The sequence below is a fragment of the Astyanax mexicanus genome, chromosome 8 (genome assembly GCF_023375975.1).
Source record: "Astyanax mexicanus isolate ESR-SI-001 chromosome 8, AstMex3_surface, whole genome shotgun sequence".
Lineage (NCBI taxonomy): Eukaryota > Metazoa > Chordata > Actinopteri > Characiformes > Acestrorhamphidae > Astyanax > Astyanax mexicanus.
Window position 1 is genome coordinate 11850233 of NC_064415.1, and position 10637 is coordinate 11860869.

The window sequence follows — 10637 nt, forward strand, 5'->3', positions numbered from 1 at the left end:
ACACCAATCATATATCTGGCTTGTAACCAAAAAAAACTATTTTGTTAAGTAGTATTACACAAATTAAAATCTTTTGCTGTCCCATCCCAGAATTTATGGAATGTGTTGCTGGAAACAAATTAAATTGAGCATTTATTTTATTTTAAACCGTAAGATTTCTCAATTTTAAAATCAGAAATGTTGATTTTGTACTGCTTTCAACTAAATATATGTTTTGGAGTTTTTATTTGCAATTGGGGTGGGCAGTATGCCACACCTTGCAACCCAACGCAGTTACATTCTGCCACCTTGTAGATTTACAAAAGCACCAGTACATAGTTGTTGCACCATGTTGAAACCATTTTAAAACCATGGTAGTGCAACCCTGAAATCAAGATGTATTTTGCTTTTAGTGTGACTATCAATAGAAAATTTAAGGATCAGAGAGACAATACAAATTTCCTTTGTAGTTAATGTATGTAAACCCTAAAACTGTTTACGCAATACTATGTCTTTTGCTGTTTGGTAATCCCATCATTAATTTAATTGCAAATTTAGTTTGTATGTATATGAAAGGAACTAGCTCTAAAAGGGTATCTAATGTCTGTACAACCTGCAAGTTTGGCAGCATGTCAGTATCCTATAATATACAGTATGTCAACCACCATAATACCTGCTTCAAAAGATCCAGAAGTTGACCCATCTTCCGTCCAGCAGCACCTCCTTTAGCAGAGAACAAAGACAGGAGCCTCACTGTGTGCTTGTCCAAATTTGCAACGAATGTTGTTTCCAGCTCAATGGTTGTAATTCTTTTGAATTCTTCTTTTATCTACAAACATTGACAAACAAAAAAATCATTAATTCGATTGTTTAATTATGTCAATAAAAGTAATATTAGCATATTCACATTTCACATTAAGGGTAACTGTATAGGGTTTTTTAATGGTTCATAAATGGATAAGAAACAACAAGCAATTGTTATGTACCATTAAGTCAATTAATTAACAGTTATATATTAATTAAGTCAATAAAGTCAATTAATTAACAGTGTTTTATATAAACCATATCAAGATATACTGTGAAGTACACATGATATGCGGGTCAAAGTTATGATCTCTGTGGAATTGTTTTTATTACTTTCTCAATAAGGATTTAGTAATATAGGGCCAAAATGTATTAATTGAATAAACATAATTTATGTAAAAAACATATTCCCAATATTTCCCAGCAGATAGTCTACCTTACAAGGCACTCTTATAACTGTACACCCAACCATGAAATACTTATGGTAATAGACAGTCAGTCAGCCTCCAAGATAATGCACCCCTTAAATCTGATTACATCATTATTACATTCATGCTACTTAGGTATCCTCTATATGTGAATCTTTGCTGCAAAAACGTAAACACAGTGCACATATAGAGGGTGTTTTATCATGTAGACTATCTACTGGGAATGATACTCTCCTGTAGCATTAGTGTGTTAAGCTAGCCCGTCGCTAAAGTTAGCTAGCAAGTCGCTAAGGTTAGCTAGCTGGCTGCTAGATTTAGTGTTCTCCCCAGTAGCATTAGTGTGTTAGCGCAAGTCGCTAAAGTTAGCTAGCAAGTCGCTAAAGTTAGCTAGCTGGTTGCTAGATTTAGTGCTCTTTCCAGTAGCATTACTGTGTTAGCGCAAGTCGCTAAAGTTAGCTAGCAAGTCGCTAAGGTTAGCTAGCTGTCTGCTAGATTTAGTGTTCTCCCCAGTAGCATTAGTGTGTTAGCGCAAGTCGCTAAAGTTAGCTAGCAAGTCGCTAAGGTTAGCTAGCTGGTTGCTAGATTTAGTGTTCTCCCCAGTAGCATTAGTGTGTTAATGCAAGTCGCTAAAGTTAGCTAGCAAGTCGCTAAGGTTAGCTAGCTGGTTGCTAGATTTAGTGTTCTCACCAGTAGCATTAGTTTGTTAGCGCAAGTCGCTAGCTTTAGTTCTCTCCCGGTAACATTATTTGAAAGAGAGATATATATAAGACCGATTCCAAACAAGGTCGAGTCCGAGACGAGACCGTGGCCGCTCGTCTATGGTCTCGAGACCGGACTGGAGTACAACACTAATGGTTTCAGGGGTCACCAATCTTGTCCACATTGGGCCGGTGTGGGTGCAGGCTTTCATTACAACAAAGCTGTGGCACACCTGATTCCACCTGTTCAATCAGCCTCAGTCTCAGTCCCCAAACAGGTGGCCACCCATAGAGGGTGTGCCCGTGCCTGGTTGGAATGTAAACCCGCAACCACAGCGGCCCTTTCTGGACTGGATTGGTGACCCCTCCTGCACTAGTAAAAGTTTTATTTCCTTTATTTATAAAGTTAATTAACTGTAGCTATAACGCAGAGGAACAGTTCCACGAAGCAGCGCACCAGGAGATAACAGAACTCCTCTTACCTGGTAAAAGTTCTCATACCGGCGCTGACACGAGTAGTGCAAAGAGTGGAACCATGGAGGTGATGAGTTGCGTCGTCTTCATCTCGATTTGGCGCGTTCAAGCGTCCAGACATGCGCATTCTCCGCTGAACGGGTCACCGTCGCCGCCATATTGGTGAGGTCAGTTTCTCATAATTTAAGTAAGATAACCTGAAAAATACGCTCCTAAGCCACTGAACACAAAAATAAAACGACGGTGTTGATAATAAATCATGTTGTGCTGTTTATCCAGGAAGAAAACATTTAACTTGTGAATATGTTTACACACTAGTTTTGACCTGACTAATATGGCGGAGGCGATGACGTTTCACAAGGATCAATGCAGCCTCAAGTTGAACAAACTTAAATTTGACTGGAAGTTGAAACAACTAAAAAAATATTCGTTCACACAATGTATTAATCTAAGTTCAGGGAATAATGACATTTCTAAATAGCATATACTCAATTATATTAAGTAAATCCAACAACATAAATATTTTAAGTAGTATTTATTGATTTTTTTTAAGTATGGCTTGTTGAGACAAAGAATCATTTTTTTCAGTGTACTTTGCATTTTCAAGCCTCTGACATGCTTCCATTTCCTTAGAGCACCAGAACATGGCCCTGGCTTTCAGAAAGCAAAAGCACAACTAGAAGTTTCTAAAGCATTCACAAAGATACTGTGTGGCTTTATAAAAGCAGCATTTTAATAGTTTTTTTTTTTTCTTTTCCTTGTAAGGAGAATGGTGTTGTACACATGAACATGCCAAATGTTATGTCCCATGGCTTTTTCCATATCCAATGAAAGCTAAATAATGGTGAAATTACCTGTGGGATGTGTGAGTGGGGCTCATGCACTGAATATGATGATGTAATCCAGGTACACAAGTGACACTGTGGCTCAATAAATTCTAAATATCAGAATAATTGTAGAAATGAAATGTCCCATCCACTATCTAGGCATCCACAATCATACCTCACTTCAGCTTGGCCAATGTTTACCCTCACTAATGTAGATAACACCTCACAACTGATAACAGGTATAGGTGTCTTAAAGCAGCCCCCAGAGGTAACACTTGGTTATCAATTTACATATTATCATATAACCTTTAACATATCAGTACTGTATACATGGCTACATGGTTAGCCAATAACTTGCATCTGTTGTAAAAGCCAGCATTTACAATATAATTTGTATCCTCTTCATACAGATTTGGTGGTTTAGGTGGATAAAAGGATGGTTATTTGAGGTTGTACTGTATAAATGTGTTTTTGACCACTCAAAAAATATTTTTTTTTTACCTTTTTCAAATCAATTTCAAACAAATCTATGTGTGAGAAATAACTCTAAGGCCTTTCAAACTATTCAAAAAGACACCTTTTCACCTCGAACACAGTTCAAATAAACACCAATGTTTTTCACTGTATTTTTATTGACATACTACTGGGTGGGTTGGAACTAATTCTTTAAAGTATTTTTATGTCATGTTGATGTGGAACAGTATACCTCAATGGAAATTTACCAAAATAAATCAAAAGGGACTGAAGCAATACAAGCCACTAATTTGGTAAGCCACCATTATTAAACAATTTTACTAATTTTTAAACACTTTCAACAACAAGACTAAAGGAATGGTTAGCTTTTTTATCTAAACTGGACTTTGATGGTCAGGGTTGTTGAAAAGCTACTCATCCAGACAAAATGATAGGTAACACTTTAATTGGATGGTCCACTATAGACGCCTCATAGATACTCACCTAACATCCAAACTTGCATTCAACCTAACTAAAAAATCAGATGAGGTGTGGATTTATTTAAGAAGTTTTTTTTAGAACAGGTGTTATAAAAAAGCAGCTTTACAGAACAAAGTCTTCAACAGAATACCAGGAGCAAGTGAAAGGCAAGAACGGTGAGAAACTCAAGTGGAAAAAGACTGAAGATGGGAACTCATTCACCATTAACCATTAATATAAAACCTTGTGGTTTCTGTGTGTGAATACATTTTCTTTAAAATCTCAGGATTCCTGATTGTGTTATTAAAGATATATAAATATTGTTGTATTTTACTCTTGACATTACAAAACTATATGTTTTCTTCCTACTCCACTCTGTGTTGAATGTTACACTCGCTCCTGGTTCTTGTGTGCTTTATTTGTACCTACATTTAAGTACGAGTAGGACCCCATACGTAGCTTGTATATAGTGATTCATAGAGAACAGTTACACCATAAGTGTTGGCATATATATTTTCCTACATGAAATACTGCCAAATACAACAATGTGTCTGTTCTTTGGAGGATGGAAGACTGGAAAGCTGAAAATACTTTGTCTGCAACAAGTGAGGACAGCATATAACCCTAAAAGGATAAGATTACAGTTTAAGTTAGAGTTAGATAGTAGGGTTACATTTAATAGAGAAGAATTTGACTTAGGGTTCGGTCGCATTTAATAGACATTCAGTTGAATAGTAGTTGAGCATCTTTGAGGCACCTGTAATGGACCATCCAAAAAAGTGATACCATATTATACTGTGAGTTTGTAATCTAGCTTGTTAACTAACTATTAACCAAGATAGCAATTGATAATTTGATGATTGGTGTCAAGCTTGGCCATGGTGGTTATGCTGGTCAACTTCCATGGTCACGCATAGTCATATATACTCTTTATCTAGCTTGGTCAGGTTGATTCTGCTAGCAGACCATTTAAAAAATCCAACCAGAGCTCAAAAACTGGTTATGCTGTTTTTTTTATTTTATTTTGCCAGGCAAGTAGGGAAATATTTCTGAGAAATGCCTTTTATTTTAAAGCAATTTTGCAAAGTTTTACAGAGCAGTACCAAACATATCCTCCGACCTAGCTCTGCAGTTCTTATTGTTGCTACAGTTTCCTTTAAAAAAGGTCAGCAGATGGGACATGGCTCTTTCCTAGAGGGATTGGTTTGGCTCCCCAACACAGTAATAGCTGCTAGCTTGGTTAGCCACAAGCATTAACAGGGCACTTCCACTACTTTTCTAATGTTTGGGATTTATCAAAACATCCTTACCCCCAGACTAAAGGGAAGTCTGCTGCCTTTCTCTTCACTTCCAGCTAAAATCTCGCCTTTTAGTTCACAATACAGGAACGTCTACAGAGGAGGACGAGGCTGTGAACACACATCAAGCAGTTTCTGGAGTTTCCTCTAAGGGGCAGTAGCGCTAACAGCAGCCATTTGTGTGGGAAGGCAGGGGTCAGGGGGATTTAAGCTGGGTTTTCTAGCACATGTTCACCCTCCCAACCCTCATTCCCTCATCCTAGCCCCACTGCAAGGCATAGATTAGCCCCACACACTGGCTACAGTTACAGCTTTGTGGCTGTGTGTGGCTCACATCAGCGCTACCGCTAACAAGCCTGCTTTTGACTGATGCCTGTCCAACTGGGATGCGTGTGTGTGTGTGTGTGTGTGTGTGTGTGTGCAGGTGTTGCTACCTGCTCCTGCATTTCTGAATATGTCTGAAATGTAGGAGCCTGTATGTGGGATTATTTATAAAGATAAATAGATGCAGTACCAGTCAAAGGTTTGGACACATCTTCTCATGCAATGTTTTAGTGTGCATCCAGACTATGAAGGGACACATAAGGATTCATGTTCTACACTTAAAAGTGTTAAACAGACCAAAATAATCTGTAAAGATTTAGGAAAGACCCTGCAGTGAATACTAGATGTAGAGGTAGCTAAAGACTGTAGAAGTTTCTCTGTTTCTGTTTCTTCATTGTATTTCAAACCTGCAGCTATGAAGTCTGTAATTGTTTTTTGGTCAAACCATCAAAAAAGTAAAAAAATTGTCAGTGTTTATGCAGCAGGAGCAAGGACGCAGAGAGTGGGCGCAAATGTGAGGATTTATTGAAATACACAAAATAAACAAAGAACCAAGAGACTGAAACAAAAGAAACACACAGAGTACATAGGAAACACCAGAACACAAACCCTGACCGACAGAAAGACGTACAACCACAGACAAATAACAGAGGAACAAGGAGGACTATTTATACACACGGACAAGGACAGGAAACGGGAAACACCTGGGACCTAACAAGGGGCGGAGCTACAAATGAACAGGTGAGCAAAAGAGGAGACAAGGGATAAACACAGGGCACGAGCAGAGGAAGGTAAATAAACACAGGGACAGACTAGAGGGAACCAAAACAGGACAAGAACGTTGAAAAAATATATGTATTTTGTCTAATTGCTCTGCTCATCAAAAGAGTATAACACTCTTTGTCTGAAGTGGATTTTATTTTCCTGCAAGTTTTTCCATTGTCCAAACCAACCAGTTTCATCTTAGTTACTTTTTTTTTAAAGTAGATGTTACACCTGCTTTTAGGTAGGTATACGTTTTAAATGATAACCTATACTGTACATATTATGAAAGTGGTTTGATTGGTGAAGCTATAAAATTTTTCTAGCTCACAAACTCAAACATTGGGCAATTTACTTTAAAACTAGGCTACAAACACATTGGCTAGATAAGCAGCTGGTTTATACAGTCAGTGTAAAGTTATTTATAGAATATATAATAGTTTAAATCTAATTTTAGCCCATTTTCTCCCAAATTTGTATTATTACCCAATTACTCAATCCAACACATTAGTCATCCCCCGATCATTAGCAATGCCACCAGCAGTAGAAGGGGGGAAGACTAGAATATAACTCCTCCAATACATGTGAAGCCATCTACATGTACCTCTGCCTCTTTTTAACTAGTGCTAGCTGGCTCTAGCTGGAGGAAAGTGCTGGATCCCCATCTCTGAGAGGATGGCCAATTGTGCTCTCTCTGACTCCGGCTGCTGAGACTTTAACGAAAATTTGCTTTGTAATATCGCTTTAATTGAATGTACAGTACAATTCTTAGCCTTGCCTGCAGCAGGCAGCAGTTTTACACCGTGTGGCTTCAGTAAATGTACTGTATATAATATAAAGTGAAGGTGTGAATAAATTGTGAATTACTGCTGTTTGATTGATTGACCCCAGATGCTATATATATATATATATATATATATATGTAAGTGTGTTTGTATGTGTGTGTGTGTGTATATACAGTATGTGTGTGTGTGTGTATGATATCAAAGCAAGCTCGGGGGAGCGGCGGCAGTGTGTTGCCCGCGTTGCCATTCTGCTAATGATTTGGCATTGACAGTCTCAGGGACAGATGGGGAGTGCAGGCGAGGTGTTCCATTGAATAAAAAATGAAACGCACTTACATTTCCTGAGACGAACAGAGGAAGAGAGAGGAGCGAGCCTGCCTTTTGAAACCTTAGACAATGGCGTGCAATGTGGGAAAATGTGGGAGTTAATTGCATTCAGCACCTTTCTCCATGCCAGGGACGAATTCATTACATCTAGTCGCTCAGATCAGCGAAAAAGCGAAACGCGAGAGTCGACAATTTAGAAACACATCCGGATTTGAAGAAAATGCTTAAGGTAATTAGAGAGAGGCTCCTTGTCTTCTTCTGCCCCCCTCCCTCCTTACTCTTCTGAAGATGAGCAGCGCGTATCTCCAGGCATGTTCCTCTGCCCGTAGCATCTTCAGCCTCTTATTATTTTGTTCTCCAAACCAAAAACCACAACAGATACCAGCAGTGCGCTCTGAGCCCTGGCTCAGCAACAACATCACGCTGTAAGATGGGGTAAACTCCAGCCCTGCGCTGGTTCTGCTGGTGGCAGTATGGCTGAGATTGGTTCAGAGCTTTGGCTTCTCCGGGCCGGTAACAGCGGGGGCTTTGTTCTGGCCGCCGCGAGGCCCGAGGAGGACCGGTGCTGGAGGAGCTGCGTGCTGGAGCAGCGAGGACGCAGAGGGTCTGGAGCGCTCCCCTCGGTGTGCGTAAGTAATCACGTCCCCGGCCGCTGTCTGCCATCCAAAGCCACAGCACATCCTGTGGGAGCGAGTGGGAGGCCAGGCGGCCACATCAAACAATAGCTTTCTGTTCTAAACAAAGCCAGGGCAGAGAGCCTCAGGCCCACACCCCTCCTTCACTCACTCTCTCTAACTCTCTCTCTAACTCTATCACTCTCTCTCTACCTCTTATTCATTCATACTTTATCTCTCCATTTCTATCTTCTCCGTTGTCCCATTTTTTTATTTCTCTCTCTCTCTCTCTCTCTCTCTCTCTCTCTCTTTCTTTCCCCTCTTTCTATCACTCTCTTTCTACTTCTCTCCATGTGTCATACTCGTTAACACTTTATCTCTTTCTTTTTTATTTCTTTCCCCTCTTTCTATCACTCTCTTTCTCTCCATGTATCTCTCACATATTGATATGTTATCTCTCTTTTTTTGTTAGGACAATTTATATGTACTATATATATATATATATTCCTTTTTTTTATATCATAAAAAATCATATCTTTCATATTAAATAAATTACTTTTTTCTACACTTCTGAAATCTGGTGATGTTTTAGGTCAAATATTGATGCAGAAATATAGACATTTCCAAAGGCTTCGCAAAAGTTATAACCACTGTATACATAAAGTATACTGTCCGTATATACAGCTCTGGAAAAAAAAAGAAAGAGACCACTTAAAAATGATGAGTTTCTTTGATTTTACCAAACTGAAAACCTCTGGAATATAATCAAGAGGAAGATGGATGATCACAAGCCATCAAACCAAACTGAACTGCTTGAATTTTTGCACCAGGAGTGGCATAAAGTTATCCAAAAGCAGTGTGTAAGACTAGTGGAGGAGAACATGCCAAGATGAATGAAAAAACGTGTCTAAAAACATGGTTATTTCTCTAAATATTGATTTCTGAACTTTGTGAATAGAAATAGCAAAATCAGAGAAACTGATTCTAGCATTCTCTTTTTTCTATTTCTCCTTCTCTTTCTGTCTCTCCTTTATTAATACTTTTTGCTTCTTTCTCTCTTTCTGTCTGTCTTTATCTTGTCTCTTGTCCAGTTTATTTATTCTTGTTTGTTTTCTTTTCCTTTCAATCTGTCTTTTCTCTCTCTCGCTGTTTCTTTCTCTATATGTCAATATCTATCTCATTTTCTGTCTCTTTGCCCCTTTGTCACTTAAACTTAAACTCTATTAGACTCTCTCTTTTATATTTCTCTATGTGTTTTCCTCTTTTTCTTTATCTTTTGCCTTTATTTGCTCTCCTTCTCTCCTTTTTTTTCTTTCTGTCTCCACATATCTCTCACTCAATCTTTTTTTTTTGTACAATTCTGTTTCTGCTTTTATTTTCTTCCTCCTTTGTCTCTCTATAACATTTTCCTTTCTTTACTTTTATTCATCATTATCTCTCTGTTTTCTTTGTCTCGTTTTTTTCTGGTTTTCTTTTCTTCTTTTTCATCTGTCTTTTAATCTCTTCTGTTTAATAATCTTTTTCTCTTTCTGTCAATCAATCTCAATGTTTTTTTTTATCACTCTTATCACTCACTATATTTCACTCACTATATTATAAACATTTCCTTTTCTCTTGTCTAACTTTCTTTCCAATTCTCTTGTGTTTTTTGGTTCTTTTTGTTGTTTTTTTTATTCTTGCTCTCATTTTATTCCCTCTCTTTTCTATGTATGTCTCTCTGTCGCTTCCTTCTTTTTCACTGTTTCTGTCACTCAGACTTTATCGCTCTTTTTTCTCTATTTTCTTTCTCTCTTTTGATCTTTTTTCCTCTTTCTTACCCTACATTTAACTTTTTTGCCTCCCCCCTCTCTCCATCTCTCTCTCTCTCTCTCTCTCTCTCTGTGCCCTCAGGGTCTCCGGATCTCGTCCAGCAGGCCCGCTTGTGTGCTGCGAGTCCCGACTGTCTGTCAAACAAATCCACACTGGCCTTTTTCTCCAGCACTTTCATTTGTATGCACAGGCCCACGAGCTTGGCAGGAACTCACACAAAGAGAAACGTGTTGATAAAACACAAAACAGAGGCAAGGCAAATAAACATGTGTCCAGACCCAGCCAAGACTCCGCTACATATTTACCTGCAGAGATAGACCTTTTCACACTTTTTTTTCTGTGTGCTGAATATTTACAGGTTTATTCCACTGAGTTTACCAACCTCATTTATTCCAACTTTACATTAAAGAATAAGAGAAACAGCTGTAATTGTCAGATTTTTTTTGCTTAAGCTAAGAATAAACAATACAATTTTGTGTAGTTTTTGGCCACTGGATGGTTTGATGACTGCCATAACTTCAAGATGTGTAACGTTTTTAACAATCTTAATATTAAAGAAACATCCAACATTCATT